General features: G+C 36.2%; 1 protein-coding gene across 10 annotated transcripts in view; it reads left to right on the forward strand.

Annotated features, from left to right (window-relative positions):
* Nucleotides 1-21,890, forward strand: part of FIGN (fidgetin, microtubule severing factor) — a 104,723-nt gene that overhangs the window by 57,149 nt on the left and 25,684 nt on the right. The window lies entirely within an intron of this gene.

A 21,890-nucleotide genomic window follows, 5' to 3' on the forward strand; every position in this document is an offset into this window, starting at 1 on the left:
TCTAATACATACGAGATTCTCATGATTTGAATTTGATGTGTTTAATAGAATTTTAAAAGGGAGGAAGAAGAAGATGTCCTAGATCATTCTTCATTTGAAGTTAACCATAGACAGGAACTATTTCATGTGAAATGTCTGGCTTGTATTTCAAGACATATCTTTATGATTTTAGTTTTGCTCTTTATGCCAAAGGAAGATTTTTTTTTTTGTTGTTATCGTTTGCGGTTGGGATGGTAACTCTTTCAGACAGTACTTGCTGGTCTCTTCAGTGTCTTTGTGCTGAGACTCCACAAAAAGGCAAGCCTTTGAAACTTGTTGGTTCATTGATAGAGTCAGGTCTACAGTTTGCCCAGTAAAGACTCTTGGACTTGTAACTTATTCCATCAGGTAAATCCTTTCATTGTAGAAATACAAACACAGAACGATTGAACAGTATAAAGCAAAGTAATTCTCAGTGCGTTCTTTTACTAGGCTCTGCAAGTAACCGATGAGATCCATCAACATGCAATTTGGATTGCTTGCTTTTACATCATTATTGGTCTCCTGTAACTAAAGTAATTTCTGTTTAAAGTATTTCATTAAATGATCTCTTTCTGATTATGATCCCTTTTCATCTCCTCTTTGTTGGAAATACTGGTTACTGGTCTTACTTCTTCCTGTCTGTATTGGGTTGAGAAGGCACAGGGTAGCCATGCAAGAAGAGATAGAAGTGATTTCTTTACCTCTATTTTTATCATTTCCAAGCTTGGTGTTTGGGTCCATCAGAATTCATTTTGTGTTTATCTAAAAGATTCTTTGTGACTTATGAGCTTGTAAAGTTAAGAGAATAATTTTTTTTTATTACTAATGTGAGGCTAAATAAATGGGAAAACAATTCAGGGTTTGGAATAATTGACAATGGGGGAAAAAAGACCCCATGGAGAAAGGAGACCTATAAATTCTTTCTAGACTTCTTCTGAGAAATATTTTTTCTAAAGTAATTTTTGGTCTTTTATATCTCCTCAGCTATGGCAGAGTACCTGAGCTTTAAATTGTCTGTGGTAATGAAAGGTGACATTAGGTGAAACCAGAATTCAGCAAGTGGGACTAATGGGATATTTCATGGGGGTCTGGAGACTGTATACAGACACAAGAAAGAGTAGGGAACAAGTTTATTATGAAAGGTTAAGAGAATGGTATATGTCCATTTGAAAATTATAGCTAAAGAAACCAAATTTGTCTTTCAAAGAAGGATATTAAAGGGCTGTATACTATTATTTTACACAAGGGAACATATAAATCATGCTCTAAAAGGCCTGTTGTGACTTTATAATGGGGTTTTTTTGTTTACTTTTTGTCTTGCTGGCATGACAGTGGCTGCAGTAGAGAGTTGGTGAACGAAGTTAAAGGTATTTAGTCATGTTACTGAAGAGAATGAATGAAAGTAAGTAATAATATAGTTTTATGGTTTAGTTACTGATTATAACTGAATGGCGTCTTTCACAGCATTGAATCAATACTCTGCGTCAGAGACTGCAAAATGATTGACTCCCAGTGTGATTCCAGAGCTGAGGTGGCCAACAGAGGAAGGGAAAAATGTGTAATGCACAGAGGAAACATAGGAAGTCAATGAGTAAAAGAAAAGATGCTCAATAGATGCTTTCTTTGGTGACCTGGTTCCCTTTTAGAAATATTCTACACATATGCAGCTGCCAAGCAGGGACAAGCTGAGTATGATAAGTTAGGTTTCTGTTTAGTTCAGTAGGAAATACTGTCATTTTAAGTGCTGACAGAAATTGTGTGAGCATTTCCTACATCAGTATTCTGGACAGATGTAATTATAGCTCCTGGTGATTCAGCATCCACACTTTTTCTGAACTCTCTGTCAGTAGGATTATTTTGTCTTTTCTTGGAATAACTTGATGTGTTAAATTTTTGTTCCAGATTCTCTATTTTGGTTTGTTTGATAATGATTTACTGTCTGTTCCCTTTGTCTCATATTTTGACTGTGAGATTCTTAATTGCAGATTGTCCTTGGCAATAACAGGCATTTGTCTTAGTTTTTGCCTATGGGTGTCAGTCCAAATGCTTCTAGGATTTTACTGATACCATAAACATTTCTGCTCATTCACCAGAATCATTGCTAGAGGTTGGCAGATAATGTTGTCTCTGCCATCATGCTTCCTCCAGAACCTCAGTTTTGGAGAACTTTAATAAATTTTCTCTTAAAGACCAGAAGATGAGATAAAGTGTTTATTGTCTTCAAAGGGGGGGGAAGCAGGGAATTTTCTCTGAAATACAGTGAAATCTCATTCCCTCTCCAGACCTAGTGGCTTCCAATATTCAGATACCCAACAGAAGCCAAAAATGTTAAGGTGTACTAATGTAGCACACCTGCTTTAATGTGGGAAAAGGCTGACAGTAGCTGTATGGTCACTTATGATCATATTTACTCTGTAACTTTTCTCCTCTGGTTGTCTTTTGACAATTTGCTGCTTTTCTGGCAAGGAGGCTTCTTCTGATAGAGCTTATAACCAGAGTATATTTTATTCTTGTATCAGGGTTGTCTTCCATGATAGCTTTTGTACTGTATCGTTGCTAACTATTCATCTCAAGTGCTTAAATCCCTGTTTAATGTTGCCAAAGTCACTATGGTTTTGGTGAAAGCATTGCAAAATTGTCAGCAAAAGTAGTATCTACTGGGTCTAGAGAAGTATCCAGCAGCTTTCAACCAGTTCCTATCAGGGCAAATAGGAAGCATTGCTGTTGCCATCAAGCTTTCTTCTACAGACCTGTATCCTTCTGAAACAGGGGACAGAAGAATGACACCAGGTTCACTTACCAACTCATCACACTGCCCTTGAGGAACTATTACAGCTCAACAGATTAATCAGATAGATTAATACTCCAGCTCTCTAGTGATTACCACAGGTCTGTTTTGATGGCTCTTATTCTGGCACTTTTCCCACTGAAACCCTTTTCCATGTTAAAGTGGAACTAATTAATTCTAGGGCAATACTGAATGGTTTCTTCAGGTTAACAGTTCAGCCAGTTTATGTCTGGATGCTCTAAGTCCCACTGAGATATCTTAAACCAATTCTCCAGACAGTGTGATAAGGTTACTTGGCTACTGGATATACAAGCTTTTGAACAAGTGAGATCGTAAGTAGTTATAGTCTTAGACATTTATAGTTTTGAGTTGCATGGTTGGTTTTTTTTCTGTCATGAAGATGCCATGTTTGTCTTTTACTGAAGATCACCTGTATTTCTCCAGTAGTACTTTCAGACAAACAGCATTCTTCTGCACAGGGATCATAATCTGCCATGTGTTAATAGCACGTCATTCTACTCCAGAAGTGGCTGTGTTGTGGTGAGCGCCTTTAAGACAGTATATATCACATGATAGCAGCTGAGAGGCATGACAGTTGACATTCAACAATCTAGATGGTACTATGGGAGTTATGTGCAATCTTTAGTCAGGCTTTCTGAGCTTTTGTAGCAGAGGTAATAATATGTATTACATTTGTAGCAAAGTAAAAAATAAACCTACCCACTTCAAAACTTGTGATTGTCACATAATCAAAATAATCACTGCATCTTCAACCATGAAACTTTACATTAACATTTTTTTTTTTCTTCCTGAGTGGATAAGATTTAAGAGTTGAATTTTTATTTTAAAACCGAATTCCTCATCTAGACATATTCAAAAATTTTAAATGATGGTAGAAGAAATAAAAATATTGACCTTTTGAGAGCCTCTAATCTGCTCAGTTTTTGGTACATTTTCAACTTGTTTTGAAAGTACTTTCCAATATTATATATTCTGTCAGCCTAGCCTAAAGTTCTAAACATTAATTGTATCTCTACAACGTTTGAAAATCAGCTTTTTAAAATATGATAATGAAAAATGTTATCCTTTAATTAGTTCCAGAGGAAATGTAATTGTGAAAGACTTTACCAATGTGAATCTTCTCTAAGGAAAAGCATTTTAAAAGAACCAGTTTGTCAAGCTGCTGTCTTGATTGCCAAACACCAATTCAAGAAATTTTGATTTGGCTTTAGGGTAGGTACATTCATACTGGGAAACACACAAGGTTTTGTAGTGATTTGTATGCTTATTTTGCCGACTCAGTGCTGTGATGCTCAGTATCTCTAGAATTAGGCATTTGGTAGCCTTGAGTACCTTTTTTCTGTCAGGTTTTGTGCTTAATTGATTTGATACTTATTTTCAAGTGGGTTTTTTATTTGTATTTTTATTGTGCTGTCGTTGATAGTTTTATGTCTTATTCTTTTCCTTTTTATTGGAGCATGCTGCACTTGACTTGGAGCTCTTAGCGTATTTATTCTGTATTAGATATTAGGCTAGCAAAAGCCAACCCCAAAGGGACTCTGCCATTTCCAGTTGTGTCTAAAATAATCTCTATACTGCTGTGAGCAGGGACTGTCCCCAAAAGCGATGAGTTGATCCTTGTGTCAGGGAAGCAGTATTGCAGCAGTTTGATGATTTGCCATAACTGAGTGGCAAAAGGACAGGAAGGTCTTGAAAAAGATGAAGTATATGATCCTCCAATTTAGTCTGCAGAAATAAGGATATTCTTGAGAAAATTTAGACAAAGTAGTGAAAATTCAGCCGCTTCTAACCTCCACTAGATTTACAGCAGTATTTCTAGCTTATGTATTGACTGTCTGAGACAAGGCAGGCTCCATTTTTGCCCTCAGTGTTGGAAGGGAGCAATATGAACATACATAATCCCTTCTCAAAGCCAACATGTATTCCAGAAAGAGCTAAGATAATTTGGCAAAGGTGGTGATACTATACTTGGCTTTGCTGCCTGTTAGTCTTCTGGAATCATCCAAATCAATGAATAGTTCCATGTTTTACTTCATTGTGGGTGATATGGCTGCTGTACTGATGGCTGTCTTATATATTCCCTTGAGGTCGTTTCCCTGTTCCAGTGTGATCCATCCATCTTCTCTGTTCTCACAATTTGAAAAAATGGCTACAGTCCAAAAGAAGCTGACCAATCTCTTAAATCTCCTGGTAATACTGCTGGGAGAAGAGGTCCGGTCTTTGTACATCTTGCATCTGATATCAGACTGTAAGGAAAATAATAGCATAGCACAAAATCTAATGGGGAATTCAGCACACAGCTGATTTAAGGTACTAAGCTGTATTTCTGGAATGACCAAAAATTCTAAAGTGACTCACAGAGAGCCAGTTGGGTTGGAAGGGACCTCTGGAGGTCATCTAGCCCAAACTCTTGTTCAGAGCAGGGCTAATTCAAAATTAGATCAGGTCCGTCAGGGCCTTATCCTGTTGAGGTTTGACAGTCTCCTGGAAGGGAGATTCCCTGGGCAGCCTCTCTGGGCAGCCTGTCCCAGGGATCAGCAGTTTTGAGAGTGGTATTTGTATCTTCGCTACAGCATAGGCACCAAAAGGCACACTGCTTTTTTGATCAACAGATTTGCTATATGGTAAATTTAACCTTTAATTTTCACCTCATATAGAGGAACAGTAGGTAAAAGCTAAGATACGGTTTGCAATGTACAATTTTGAAGATTAATTTTTTGGTGGGGGTGGGAGAGCAGCATGTGTACTTAACTGCCATAGCACACAGTAGTGTGAATTGGACGCTTCTACCTTTGGTTGTTCCTTCTGGAATTGTCTTTAAAGGAAAGATGGAGAAAAACTGATGTATAAGCGTTAGTTAGTTTCTGAAGGGAGGCGACAGTAGTGAAACATATTTAGAGTAGCGAAGAGATAGCCGAGAGATGACATTGTTTATTTGAGGTTCTTGAAAGTAATACATACCAAGGAAGAAGAGAAATTCTTCAGAGGGGGACACGGGACTTTAACTAATGAATTGGGAGAATTAATGGGATAATAAAATAATTAAGAAAGAAGACATTTCACCTGAGGCTGTCAAATTTGACATAACTGATTGGAGATGAAATTTCCTAGGTTATACTTGAAGAAAAATTAATTCAAGAAGTGTCAATTGGCCAATAAATCATTTCAGTTGGAATTGCAGAAGAGGTTTGCAGCTTCCAGAAGAAAATTGTGTTTGTTTTTGCACATGAAGAGATCACCATAGGGTATGACAAACTCTGTAAATCTTGGCAGCCAGGACTCTGAACAAAAACTGTTTCATCACTTTAAGCACAGGCATTTTGTGGACTACTGTGCAGTGAGAGTTTTACTTATTTGTATTTATTTCAGTTGTTTTCTCTCTAATTTTAAAATTAGTTTTCCAAATGCTCTGTTTCTCTTATTTAATTTGTATTTTATTACTTCATTTTTTTCAGAAGCTAAAATCAACAATAAGACAAATACTTGGGTAAGAGCTTTGAGTGAGTGTCTCATTTCTGGACATCTTTACTACTCTCCCTTGTATTTAATCTTTCATCCCTTCCCCTTCCTTGTTATATTTCTGTCAGCCAAAAAAAGTGTTAAATCATATGGGATATGGGGTGGCTCTTGTCCTGTGATTTTTTTAGATGTTTTCTCTCTCAGGAGGGTTTCAGTCAGTTTCATTTTGTTTCTGCTTCTTCAGCTGAGAAACTACCACAGAACATATCTGCAAGAGAGATCATTGGGGTTTTGTGGTGTGTGTGATATTCTGCAGCACAGATAATGCTACAAGTACAATCCTAGATCCATCAGTGAACTAAGATTTTTTTGTCATTTTAGGTTCTTGTAAGCATAGTTTTTCTGCAGTTGCTGTTATGGTCCCAGACTTGTAACAAGGGAAGGGCTGACTTTGCCACTAAAGTAGATCAAATCGTTTGTTTGGTTAGGAAGAAAGGTAATTTCCGGAGAGTTTTTTCTTGATATTTTTATATATGTCAATTTGTAGCAACTCAAAGAGCCCGATGGATTTTGTGGAGACTGCTGTATTTATAGCCAGTGTCAGGGTTACCAGTAAGTGGCCAACAAGCCCACCATGGAATGGGAGTGACATTATCAGTCATCTTTTCTCCTGTCTGGACTTGCAAACAAGGGAAGTACATTCACTTGTCTGAGCTGGTGTAAGAGGTTGTTTGTGTGCATAGATAAGAAATTAGCTTTATCTATGGGAAGAAATCCTTCTTCTGTTTTGAACTGCAGGCTGAGCAAAATGGTTAGTCTTCTCATTTAAGTAAATGTCGATCTTGTCTCAATCAAATCTTAAAACCGTTATTATTGCAAGACATGATGATTTCTGTTCCACTGGCTAGTTGCCCCTCTTGGACATGGCTTCAGCTTTTCCTTTGAAATTCCCATTGAAAATTTCTGAGTTTAACATGAGCCAGCATTTTAAAAATATTGATTTTTGCAATTGCCTATTGTATTGGTAAGGTAGGGTGAGTACTGGTTGAGTGTGTCATAGCAGTAGTTTACTTTTCATTTCCTTGCTGTGCAGGAGGATTCGTGCTCTTCTGTGGCATTCTCTTCATTTGAAAAGCTTGACACTAAGTGGATATATATTTTTAAATATAGACAGGAAAGCTATTATTTTTTATTTAGCTTTTACTGTGTAATGGAATTTGTGACAAGGTTATTTGCTTCAATATAATTTTGTGTACTGATTAGTGTTCTTTGGAAAGGGCCTTGAGGCATGTTGCACGAAAGACGCTATATAAGTAGGGAATGGAAGGGTAAACGACCTTCATTTAAATGCAGTCAAGTAATCATTATCAAAGTTTTAAGCAATTTTAACTGCGTAGCAGAGGTATGATGACAATAATTGCCAATGTCCTTAAAGGACAGCTGTACCCATTTGATCACTGCCACATGCTTAAAGTTCATGAAAGGAAAACCACTTTTCACAATCTCAAAGCAGTATCTGAAGATAGCTATTTAAAAACAAAAACAAAAACAAACACAAACCCAAAACCCAAGCAACCCAAACAAACCATCCAACTAAAAAAAAAGAACCCCCCCAGCAAATAAACAACAACAAACAAACCAAACCAAACAAACAAAAAAAACCCAAAAAACAAAACAAAAAAAAAAAAAAAAAAACAAACCAAAAACCAAACAAAAAACCACCCACAGAACAAGCAAAAGAAAACATGTTACAAAAGGGATATTTTCAAGGCCTCTACACATGGCCCAACAGAATTTTATCATACAGCAGTGTAGGTGCTAATACCAGAGGGCACAAGTGAGTTGTTATTAGTTAAAATTAAAAAAGAAAAAGTATAGAAAAGAAAAAAGTGCATTAGTATTTAAATAGGAATGAAGCAGGCAGTACGTATCTAAAGCAGAATGGTTTTGCTAGTAGAAGGAATGCTGGTTTCTGCAATGGGGTAACTGCGGACAAGGAAGTGTGTTATGCAGAAGAAATAAGCAGTATGTATTATTATTTCTATGTCTCCTTTCCCTATTCAAAATAATTTTGAAATATACCCACATGCAGATACAGAAATTGACTTTGCCTATTCTCTGAGGAGCTGGCCTCAGTTTGAAAGCAATAGTTCATTCCTTAGTGTGGCTCTGCACCAAGGTAATATTTCCGGTCTTTCTCTTAATGTTCTCATCACTGGCCTAGTCCCACCAGTTTTCTACAAGCTAAGAGTACCTCTGTAACCCTTCTGAGATGGGTATATAAAATACAAAATGGCCCAGGAAATCTCAAAATCCAGTCCCCTGCTGTCACTATATATTATAACACGATAAAGCTGTGTCTTAACATGAGCTAATTATTTTTGTCCTTCAGGACTCTGGTTGGCTGTTCAATAATGTTACTGCCCTGGGAGTTACAAATCTTCTAATTTGCAGCATAAATTTATTTATGGCTGTTTTATACTTATTTGTTCTTGTGCCAGTGTTGTCTTTTTGACTTAAATAGTTCATCTCCAGTGTATATGTTTTGCTGATTATATTTTTAGAGAGGAATCATATTCCTATTCAGTCTTGCCAGGGTAGAGCAAGCAAACATCTTTTATTCTATGTGAATGTACACTCTTCATTCCCAGTATCATCCCTATAGCCCTTCCTTGTTCTTCTTCCAGTTTAAATTAATCTTCCCTGAAGAAAATCAGAATTACAGTTCCGGTGAGGTTTCACTGTGTAATGACACTAATACTTTCTGGGGGGAAAAAAAATGTCTGCATATTTATTATTTATTTGCCTGTGTTTACTTTACAACTGCATAACATGTTTCCGTATTTGCATGAAATTAGTTGGCAAAAGTCCATTTTCCGATCAGTTTATACATTTCATTTTTTTTCCTTTCACTTTTCTTCATGTGTAGGTTTCAACTTGCAACAGGTTTTTTTGACAATTAGCTCATACTTCATACTACTATTTTCTGTTCATTGCCTATTTTCTGTTCATTGCCTTCATATCATGTGAAACATGATATTTTACCTGTACGATATTTTGATTTTTCTTTCTACTGGTGGTCCCTCCTAATTTTGTGTAATCTTCGAGTTTCCACTGAGTGTTCCTACTTCTTAGGTCATATTCATATTCACTTATGAATTTAAGGGAGTTTTGCAAATTGATCTTCTGGGAGCTTCGTTGTCAAGCTTCCTCCAGTTCAGAAGATGCCCTTTCAATACTGTCTGTCATTATACCTCTTCCAGTGTTTCCTTAACTAATTTACAGTCCTTTTACTAATTCCTGTCTTGCCAGCTGTTAATGCATAAGGTAACCTATCATATATATGCAGATGTGCAGTTAGATAAGTGCAGTTAGATGCACAGTGCAGATGCAGATGTGCAGTTAGATGAGTCAGTAATCAGAGAAAGAAATCAAAAAAATTAGCTTGGCATTAGTTACCTTTGATAAACCCACTGTGAATTAAACCCCATTTTTCTGAACCCTATATATATGTATACACACACACACACATATTTAAGCCTTGAGCAGAAGAACTATTGTCTGGATCAGTTCACCTCTTCTGCCTCCTTAAATATTGGTGCCTTTGCGCCAGTTTGCGCCAAGTCCAGATATAATCTGGGAGTTTTAATGTGTAATTTCTATGACTGTTCCAGCACACGTCTTTTTTTTATTTTTCTTCCCCTATGTCTATTACTTTGTCAAGTCCGGAGTGTTTTATCCAACATATCCCTTTTCATGACTTCACAGTCTATAATGTCATCAGACAGCCTTTTCTGTCTATTTTTGTTTTTTCCTAAAGAACACACGCATTTTGGTATCTCTGTTCCAGCCCTGACTGCTGTTTCAATGTATTTTGCTTTCCTGCAATAGTTCGTTCTACATCCTGCAGCACTTCAAACTTCTCCATTTTGTTTAAGACCACAAGGAGTCAGAGCAACAAACCTCAAAAGTATTTCTTACTGATTGGATCCCGTTCCCTAATTAGTCTATTCATGAACCCTGCCATCTAATTGATGATTATTTGCATCAAAATTAGTATTTTCTTCTCGATGTCCATTGTATTTCCCCCTCTGTTCTTTAAGCCATTATTTTAACCCTGTTTTCTTGATTTCACCCTTCCTTTGAATCAAAACCAGATGTGGAAAATATGTGCCTTTCCCAGCAGTCTTCCTTTCTTTTTTAGTTTACAGCTAATATATGTTTAGATGTGCAGTCATTAATGAAGGAAGAAGAGAGATCTCAATAGAAGTTTAGGGAGATAGTAGATGCAAACTGTATTGCAAAAATGAAACTCAGTATTTGCCTTTCTGAAAGAGGGTCATCCTCTGGCTTTTTGATAGATCTTTCTCTGTTTTGGACAGAATTTGTTTAAAACTATAAAGAAGTTTTAGTGAAGTCTTCTGGAAAATTTGGAGTATGTCTCACTGTGACTTCAGTTGACCTACCATGCATCTTACACATGACAAAAATAAATGTCTAATAAATAGGAAATTGGCATAGATATTTCATTGTCATTATGAAGTAACCTAATGTCAGTGGCATTCTTAAAAATTTTGTTGTTCTTCTGGAGTCTCTAAGGCTACATCATATAAACCAAATGAAGCCAAGACATATACTCAAGCGTGGGCTCCAGACTACTAACCTCCACGCTGTGCCACTTGTCCTCAACACTGGAGACTGGGACCTGGCCTACTTTATTTTTTAGTGTAAGTTATTTCTAGAGAGAAATAATATTTGCCTAATAAGTTTCCATCCATACGTCTCACAGGAAGTATTTTTTCCCCCATAGTAAGAATTGAGAAATATTTGTTTTCTTCTTAACTAGTAAGAATGACTGCTAGTAATCATGGGAGGTGGGAAGGGTTCAGGAATGCAGATATATGTCTGAGCTGTTAAATTTCTCAGGCTTCAGCCTGCTTTGGAATCGATTGCTCTGAGTTACTGTGTAGAATGGGGAGGAAGAAGGAAAGCATTTTGCTTTCTGTGGAGTGAATCACTGTCCCAGGCTCTATGTGAGAACTGTGGTTCTTTAGAACTAGGAATGTCACTCCTGCATCCCTGATTAAAACAGTGTCCTAGTTTTTGTTCTTTCTACATGCTCACATTATTCCGTACAAATGGTTCATACCAAAGTCATCCTTTTTGTACCTTACAGTCTTTATAATGAGAAAAAGTGCTGCTGTCCTCTCTCCGTCTTCAGGATGTCATCTTCTCTGTCCTTTCTAGGTATAAAACCAGCCTGTTCTAAATGAACGACTTTTGCGTGGAGAGAGAAGGAAAAGGGGAATACTCTTCAGTAGAAAACAGTCAGAAATTTAGGATGCATCTTTGGACCACACAGATTTTGCTTGAGCCTCCTGAGATTTTCTCTGCACTGATACTTGGTGAAACTGTATTTATAAGATTATTTTAGTATCAAAACACAACTTCATTTAATTCCACTGGATTGCACTTTTGTTGCTTTGAGCAGATGTTGATGTGTGTATCGGCTCTGCAGAGTTTTGAAAGAGATTTAAGAAACAAATATCATAAAACAAACATGTCAGAAAAAAAAGCAATTATAAGTCAAAATGTCTTGTGAACAGGTGAAGAAAGAAATACTGTGGAGAATAATTTTTATAAGGACATTTTTTTATATGTAACTAATTAACAAAGAAAGTTCAGATGCTTACAGTTCTAACATGTATTTTTAGTAAGAAATTTATAGAAAAGCACCAAATAACTAGAGTAATGATTAAATTCTTTGACTCCACTGGGGGTATCTTTTTCAAAGAGAAAATAACGTAAGCCAAAAGGTTGAAAATTGTAGCAACTGAAAGAAAATTTTAAAATAAGAGTCTATGCAAATGTCATTGCAACTTTGTTTTTCCTTCTGAGTTCCTATATTTGAGAAGATTCATTTTATATTGAGGAACTTTCTGCTGCATTATTTGTTAGTTTTACATGTTCTGATATACTTAGCAACACTGCAGATAGAGATCAGATAAATACAACTGGAATTTTTTCACCATTATTATATTATATTACATATGATTATGACACAACTATTATCTTTGCTTCACTGTACACTGCGTATGAGAATAACTTTGCTCAAAACAAAAACTCCCCCTGATTTCAAGTTGAGTAACTGTCAATGTTTTTCAATGGGAAGCCGATGGTGATCTTGAGGAGATTTGTTGACCACAACAGGATTTCCTTAATTTGTACTTATGCTAGGATAGTACTTACTGTGAAATGTTTGTATTGTCAGACTTGATGGAATTAGGCATAATGTTACCTTTATAGGTGACACCGAAGAACAGATAAATGTGTTTCATTCAAATCATAAGTTACTTTGTTGAAACCAAGAGACCATCTGTGGTGTTCTTTTCCTGGCAGTCCAGCTGTGTGATAAGGGTGAAAAGAAATCTGATCCTTAATTTCCATGTTTGCAAAATCACATCCCAGACTTGGTTGTAGTGTGAATAAAGTAAGCAATGCTTTAAATTGATGTAGTTTGCCTCACTAGCGAGGTGAAAGTGAAATTAAGCACAGTACTTTTCCTGTATAAATGGCTCCTAATGCTTCAGTCATAAGCCAGATGTCATGAATCAACAGATAAATAAGTCTGTAGAGTTGCTACGCATGAAACAAGCTATCTTATTTAGCCACATGTTGAGACTAACTCCATTTCTTCTTTGCATGTGATATTTTAGCTAAGCAGTAACTTCATTTGAATATGCAAAGTAGTAAACTGCTGTCCCTTGGAATCAATTTTACAGAAATGTTTAGTCTATGCTGTTTGGAAAGAATAAGTTCCATATATGATGTCATACATTAATAACATCAAAGTTATTTTTTTGACCATATTGAAGCATTAGCGTATGATTCTTTTTCTGAAGTATCTGTGAACATTTTCCTCTAGACTATATCTGATCATTTTTATGAAAGGCTCAGTGTGCATGGATGGCTTTTATGTGTGAGAGGGAACATTTTATATTACTTAGAATAAACACAGTTACATCTTAATAATGCTTTAATAGGAGTTTCATTGATTATGTGTCACTCCTGCTAGTTCATAGGAGTTTCTATTAAGCATTTCCTGGGTGCATTTTCTGTGATCATGACAAGCTTTCAATGGTTACACCTCATTCATTGGCTGTATTTAACATTATCTCCATTTTTATTTTCATTCATCTGTAAGATACTGTGTCATTTCTTATGGAAGTTTATAACATTGATGGGAATACTGGATAAAAAAATATGTACCCTGTTACAGATTATAGTAATACATATGCGTGCCTTTTGAGAGAATATTATTTTTTTTCTTCAGCATCCATAGTCATTTTAAAATACAGCATGCAGTGCAGCAGTTCTATCTGATACTGGATGTAATGTGTTCACACAAGCCTCTCAAGGCATAAATCTTCAGTGTATGGGAGTCGTGCATTGCAGACTTTCTAAACATTATACTAACTGTACAGACTGTATCAATCTGATAGTTTGGGACCAGAATTATAGAACATAGAAGTGCAGAGCTGTGTGAAAGGTGAGATCACTGTATTTGAATTTTACTTGAATTGATCCATAAAGTTATTTTTAGAAGTTACATTCTCATAACATCTACATAACCTGGTTTACTCTAATCTGATTTTTCCAAGCTTTTTAAGCAGTGCTGAAAATTACTTTAGGGAATAAATTTGCTTTCAAACTGAGTTTTCAGAGTAAAGTTCAGGTCATTGTGTTCCTTAAGAGATTGGCTGAATGCCACTAATAGTATGTTGTGACTGTTTTTAAATTTGACAGTTGGCTACAATACACTTGAGTAACTTCCAGCTTTATTGTCAAGCCAAGGTATGATTTCAATAGAGATGCTATCTGGCATCCACTGAAGATATTATCGTCAGTTAGAAGTAAGATGCACTTCATCATTTTTTGCAGGTTTACTCATTATGTTGTGCCTTGTGTTTGAATTAAGTTTAAAAAAAAAAAAAAAAAGCTTTAACATGTAAGATTGCAGGTTAGTAGCCCTTGAGGTTTGACATGAATATCAATAAATGAACAAAGCTTATGGAGCACATTTAGTATCTTAGTTTAGAAAGTGCTTTAAAATATGCTTTCAGATTTAAATAATTAAGGTTCAGAATTAGTCTCATTGATCTGAGAAAAGCCAGATTTGTAGCCATACATAGTATCCTTTATTAGACTTAGTGGCTATAACTGGAACTGTTGAAGAAGTGTTTAACTATTCCATCTGGTTTATGAAAAGTATATTCATTGTCATTACTTTTAGTGTAATATGGATGGACTCAAAGTGAAATTCTGCACCAGCATGTTCCTGACTACTAAGAGATGCCAAATGAAGAACACTAGCAACACACAAAGTATAACTTCCAAATGTATTTTTTTAAACACCTCTAGGGGATTGTGCCACTGCACAGACAAGAAATCTTTGAGATTTCACCTTCTTGGGCAGTTCTGTTCCTTCCCAGTTTATCTTATATGAACAGAACAATAATTAATGGGATAACTTTAACTTTTTTTAAAATGCATTACTTCTAAAATGTTATCATTTGCTTAATTGTGGGCAGTTGATATTCCTTTTTTCTTATTTTTTTGTATTTCAATTAATTTGCTGTTCCAAATTAGAAAAGTCAACATTGCTTAAAGCATATACTTCTTTTTTTTTTTTCCCTACAAAGGTTAGTTATTATTGATTAAGATGTTAGGGTGCTGTATCTGCACAAATGCGTGTGCACATCAAACTTGATTCTCTCCTGACATCCATTCTTTTAAACAGAATAGTACTGAAAGACAACTGGACCGATAGCTGAGCTTAATAGAAACTACCATGCTCTACACTGTGTTTTTAATCTTGTGAATTTGAGCTGTACCATGTAGGTCTTCAGAGCATTAAGCATTTGTGAACAAATCTATTCAAGCTCATGAAAATTAGAAGTCAATAAGACTTTTAAAGATATGCAGGCACTAAAAGATTTAGATCCCTGGTGAGGTTTTGAAAATCGCTAGTTTGTGTGTTGAGGTGACATGTCTGATCTGGAGTCTTCAGCAGCTGTGAGCAACCTTGGATGAAGGTTGCACATATATATATAATATAAGACCTGATGATTTGTCAAATGGGATCTTTATTCTAAAGGGCAGCCAGCCGCATAATGTCTGCATCTGGAGTTAAGGGAGAGAAGCACGATGGAGGGGCTAGCCACCTCCCTGTCTTGAATTCAGTTCTTCCCAGCTCATGGCGTTGGCACAGCTAGGACCTGACGGCTGAGGGAGGTGACCTCTGGGTGACAGGGGCAGTGTGGCTGACTGAAGAGTAATGTGAAATAATTTGCAAGTCTGACTTGCTCTTCTTGCGGGATGGAAGTTGTTGAGATGCAGTTTCTGATGTGAAGCAAATTAACAGTAGAGATGGGAATGTTTGTACGCAAATCCAGATATGGCGCTGCAGCCCATCTCTAGCTACCGTGTGCAGCAACAACAGCAAAGATGGTCACACTTCCCATGTAAGAGAAATATATTAAAATTTATAGCTTTTATTTGTAAACTCACAGATCATGTGCCACATTGTGTAAAGTGTGAATTTTTTTTAATTTTTTTTTTCTTCTGGTTTAATGTTCAGAGTTAGTGTCATCCTAATTAGTTTCCACTGACAGAATAAATATTGTTCCATCTGTGCACTTATTACAGTCAGCAACTGAAGGTTTGAAATACTTGAGCAGTGGATGTCAAGTAGTCTGTAAAGGGACTGGAAAGCAACTCATTTTGGATTATTTTGCATATATCACTGTTCAGAAGAAGGTTATGGGAGCAATTCTCATCTGTACTGTTATCATCCCAAAATTATGCCAAAATTTTTTTCCCTTTTTTCAGCAGAAATTACTTGATAATGCTCATGAAAGTATTTCATGCATTACGACAACATAAAAACATTAAACCCCCCTTTTTTTTTTAATTACAAGTTTGCAAATGTGTTTTAAAAGGGAAACATTTATTATCATATTGCTGAAAGTGGGCCAGATGAACTAATATCCTTTCTTACTAGACAATCCTGAGACCAGAGGCAGAGCAACTTGTCAGGAATCTCCTTTCCTTTTCCAGTGCAAATACCATGTAAAAGAAAATACATGTTTATAAAAGGTAACTATTTATTTAAACCTTATTCCTGGAAATTTCTTTGATTGTGGTTAAAGCAAGTAAAATTAAAAAGCAAGTCAACACTGTATTTAGAGTTCATTTTGGTGTTGTTTTGGAGGGCTCTGAAAAACCAGTCAGGTGGGAGAGACAGGCACATAGAGTTCTCTAAGAAGTATAGTTAGTTTCTGGCTGCAAGTCTGACATTGAAAACATTTCTTGTGAGTGATAATCCTTTACTTAATGTGATGGACTTTTCCAGTTCAACTTCTTGTCCTTCTTGTAGCTTGATTAAACAAATTAATTTTTACATAACTGGAAATCAGCACAGCCTTTCATGACGATGTTGCTCGGTATTTAAAAAATAGTCTTAAAAGAACATTAACATCGCCACTATTTAAAAAGAGACAAATCCTTGGCAGTGTCCCTAGGAAATGCTGTAGACTATATAAATCCGATTACCCAAATTCTTTCTTAGTGGAAACAGGATCATATCTGATGATATCTATTAAATGTCTAGCTAATACCCTTAAGTATCCAAAAATATTCAGTATCTGCATATTATATTAATGACTGAAATTGTCCAGTATATGTCTCTTTAAATATCCTTTTTCTTTTTTTTTCCCCCAAATTCTCAGCGACATCAAAGTGGAGAGATATGTAAATATTTTGTTAGCAATTATATAATGTGAACCTTTAATTTGCATAAATTATTATATTTAAAGAGCATGCATTCTGCTATAGAAAACAGTTAACTTGCCAACCTCATTTTCAAGCGTATAGAAACCTGTGCAGAGTTGCTGGGGGGGGGAGGTTGTTTTTGGTTTTGTTTTCCTACTAAAGTTATCACATGCTAAAGTTATCACATGTGAAAGAAAAAACATGCGCTTGCTCTTCTGTGTTTCTTAACATGTTTTGAATATATTGGTTTTATTCTTAGAAATAAATAAAACTACTGTAGACATAAGGGAGGCAAAAGCAGCACTTAATGGGAATTTAACAATTCAGCCTTCTTTACTGGAAGCTTGTGTTATTCTTTTATATAAATTTTGCTATAGATATTAAATTGTATGACAATTGTAAGGAACTAAAGCTCATAAAAGAAATGACCTTAGAAGTGTTATTCTACATCATGTTTAAATAATTAGACTTTTGTCTTATTAAAATATACATTCTTTGGATTTTAAAAGAGATAAAAGCATGAATATTGGCATGATTAGAAAATTATATTGTGTCATGGTAAGATTGATTGATAGGTAGATGGATGACAATGAACTAAAAGGCTTGTAGAAGTGAATGTGTATTCTACCCTGTTTAAACAAACGTTTTTGTGTTTACCTGAGTTATAGGAGAATTGTGCAGGTGAGAAGAGGCTTCTCATCTTTCCGTGTTTGGTTTGTGCATGTCACGATTTTTGCTGTGCAATCCGTCATATACAAAAGAATAAGTTCACACTGAAACAGAGGGTGTTTTAACAATTTCATAACTGTTTTTACATCATCTTTACACCAGAAACAAACAAGTGAACAAATGGAAACGCATCAAAATTAAATATGTCCTGAGAAGGCACACTGGCCTTTAATATTGGCTCTCTGGTAAGGACCCCATATGTATTTAAGCATTTTTTAAAGAATTTCTGTAACCAGTGAGGCCAAAGAGATGCACATCTCTGAGAAAATTATCAAAGAAATAATTTAAAGGTTATAGAGAATTGCCTATCTATTATTCTTAAGCCATTTTAGTGATTTATTTTTTCTCCCACCCCTCTTCTTGGTTTTTTTTTTTTGGAGGGTTTTTTTTTTCATTTCTTTCATTTATTATCTGATCCCTAAAGGCCTCATACACATTGAAGTCCACAGTGGAACTCACTAGTAGGGATGAAGCAGAGAAACCACTGCAGGATTCCCTATTTCAAAGCTGAACCAATATTCACCATTGACACGTTCATTCGTCTGTGCAGGGTCATTGGAAATCCTCTTTCTCTAGTTTTTCCTTCCCCTCAGGAGCAATGCTTAAAAGAGCAAACCCCTGGTGTGAAAAGATAGAAGAATTCTCAGCGTGGCCAGAGGTGCCAGGAATCGAATTAAAGTTGTCAATTTGCAGATGACTCTTTACTCAGCTCCCAGCATATTCAGCTATGGGGCTTGCTGCTGACGTTTTCTTTGACATGCTGTTGGTGGCACTTAGTTGTATTTAAAAAAAAGGGGGGGGGCGGGGCAAAAATTTGCTTCTCAAAAATAAGAAAAAACGCTGATTTTCAAAATGTGTGTGGTTCTTGCTGTTTCTTTTAGGTCTGGAGGTTGTTAAGGATCATGTGCCGGAGAGGTAAATAATTACAGAATTTACTTCTTTGGGTAATTTAACACTTGTCACTTATTCTGCTATTGTTGACATCTCTACTTTGGCATAAATCAGATTTTGACATTACGAAACCTACAATTTTGTTTTTCTTCACACACATTATCTCTTCCATGTGAAAGGCACTAGGAAGACACAGGCTGCCATGAAATCTGAAATGTCTGCAGTCAGCATGAAGAGCACCTCTTTATTTCAGTTTCATTTCCTGTTAATAGAGATGAACTTGGTGAACACATTGGGGCATGTTTAGAAATTGTCAAACAGGCATTCTGTAAAAGGAGTTCTGAGAACCTAAGGAAGTCTTTGCCAGTTTGGAAAGGATAAGCATAGTTAACCATTTGGTCACCTGCCCAAATTCCTATACCAGCAACACAATCATACTCCCCCCACGTGTGGGTAGTGGAGGAGTTGGCACAGAATATCCCCACCTTTGGTGACTGCTAGGAGATTTAATTTTTGTCACTAATTTCAAAGAAATCTCAACACAAAGTATATTTTTGTGAGTAACAGTGGCATGATCTCCCACCAACATAAATCACAGTCTCTCCAAGCAGCATCGGGAAAGGGAAGTGGGAGAAAGAGTTGGAGGCTACAAATTATGCCACTATCTAATTATGCATCTTTATTCATATGACTAGTGAGATATCCACATGCATGTTAGCAACACAGAGGCCTAAATTATAGACATTAATAACAACTTGAAGAAGGGAGCAGGGAACTGTTCAAACTGTTTAAATTCTCTGTCATAGCAACTTGTGGCTTTAGATAGAGCTATCCCAGAAATATAAATTAAATTTTCTTTTTTAACTAAATCGCACAGGTGGTATCTTTTATATCTTTTTATATACAGTGCATATAAAAGTAAGCTCATTGTTCATCCCATAACCAGCACTTCTGTACCCAATATGTGAGGTGTTACAAAGAGGTAACATTAGAGTGAAATATTTTAATCTAGTTGAATGACCTTACACAAGGGGAAGATTTTTTCCAAGAGGGACAGCCCAGTAATGAGGGTAAGGTGTGTCCTAAAATGGCCCAGAGCTCATTCTAGCTTATCAACCACTGCTACAATTCCTAATTTGTGGGGCACTAGTGCTTTTTCTGGGCAGTCTATCATTTAAAGTGCTGTGAGAGACAGTTTAATCATTTTAAGAGTATGCTGTGTAACTGATCTTGGAAGTGCCCAGTAGTCACCAGAGATTTATTGAAAAAACATTTGTAGCATGACTGTCTTTCCTTCGGAAAATAGTCAAAATATTAAAAAAAGCAGTCATGCTCAGCAGCAGTTTTCATTGATGCATTTAGGGCATTCCTCCTCTTTAGCAATCCAGACCTTTTTACAAAATGTCATTTCTGGTTATCCCTAATACAAAATGGCCCATCAAAGCTACCTTGGTGCAAGCTTACCTTTTAAATATCAGCCTGTGCCTTCTAACCATTTGTTACCAAGTACCTTTTAGTTCAGTCATGGAAAACTCTCTGTTTAATACATAGAATTAACAAGACATGGATGCACCCCAAGGTATTTTTCATTAAATCAAATATAGAATATTTATTTTAAATGTTTTGGATGTTTTCTTGAAAAGGTGGCACAAAATCTTTTTATCATAACATGCCTATATAATTATGTGCCTGTTGAAAATAATGTGAAGAAAACTATCAAAAACTTGAAGGGCATGGACAAACTTAAGCCTTCCTTAGTCATAGTAAGTAGTTAGCAAGTACTTGAATATAAAGATTCCGCCTCATTTTCCTGTCTTTTATGGACTAAAATTCCTAAAGTCCTCATAAATGTGATTTGCTTGTTCCTACTGTCTACTGTTTATTCTCAATACTAGATATATCTTCAGAGCAGCTAACCCCATATACTGGTATAGTAGGTTAGGTATTCACCTGCCACTCAGCGAGTGGGCTGACACAGACTGAGAGAGGTTCTCTCCACACAAATTCCACAAGCTGTGTTGAAGGACTGTGCTGTACCAGCAGAGTTAAATTTCTAAAGTGAGCAGCAATCACTAACCCTGGTGTTCAGTACATGAAGGAACCAGAAACATGCTTGATAGGTGGTAGGAACAGGATGCTGCTTTAACTTCAAAAACCTTTGCTGTCCTATTTTCTGACCACCCTTTAGCACTGCTGCTCTTGATTTGGCCTAGCTTTTAAGTTTGAGATAGTGGATGGTGCAAAAATGCATGTGAAGAATGGGGGGGGGGGGGGAGGAGAGGGAAAGGGGAGAAGGAAATCATATATGTTGAATACAGGAAGAAGGATGCATCTGAAAGACCTGTGTCTGTTGGAGGTCTCCTGATTTGCTGCCAGTGAATAAACTGTTAACATTTATTGAGTATAAAAAGCAATTAACTGAATGGTTTTTACCTTTTTATGAATAAAACTGTGTCATTCTCTAGGCAGAAATAATCTTGCAGTACAGTGCAGTGCAGTGCAGTGGGATAGTTGCTCAAAAAAAGTCACTTAGAATTTCTCAAAAGGACTTGTATTTGGGATTGTAGTTGATGTAGTCTGAATTGAGATAGTCCAAAACATGTTTTTTCTAGTTTTGTCTTTTTCTGTCTGCTAGATTCCAAGCTAGACGCTGTGCCATAGCTGGAGACAAACATCATCCTTCCTCTGGGAGGAGAAATAAATATATGTGTACAGTTATATATACATACAGAGAGAGAGAGATATTTTCTGAACCAAAGCTTTATATTGTGTCTCTTTAAAAATCCATATAAAATACAAATACAGAATCAAAACTGTAATAGTGAGGAACATATTTCCCATCTCATGCTGCAGGGCATAAGCTAATCTTCTGCTGAGATCAGGCAGGAACCCCCCCTTCAACCCTGTGTTATTTTTCATTACACAACTGGCTGTTTGCATTATGCTTTTGTATTAGAACTTGATTGTTTAATGACAAAGATATGGAGTTATGCTAAAATAAATAGAAAGCTCTGTAGTGGAAAAGCAGCTAATAGACTGTATGAAAAATAAAGTAAAAACCAAAGACTTCTAGAATCTGCTCTGCTCACACCAATCCCTCCAAAGCCCGTGAATGTTTTCCGCACTCACACATGCATTTTCTTCATTA

The sequence above is a fragment of the Strigops habroptila genome, chromosome 5 (genome assembly GCF_004027225.2).
Source record: "Strigops habroptila isolate Jane chromosome 5, bStrHab1.2.pri, whole genome shotgun sequence".
Lineage (NCBI taxonomy): Eukaryota > Metazoa > Chordata > Aves > Psittaciformes > Psittacidae > Strigops > Strigops habroptila.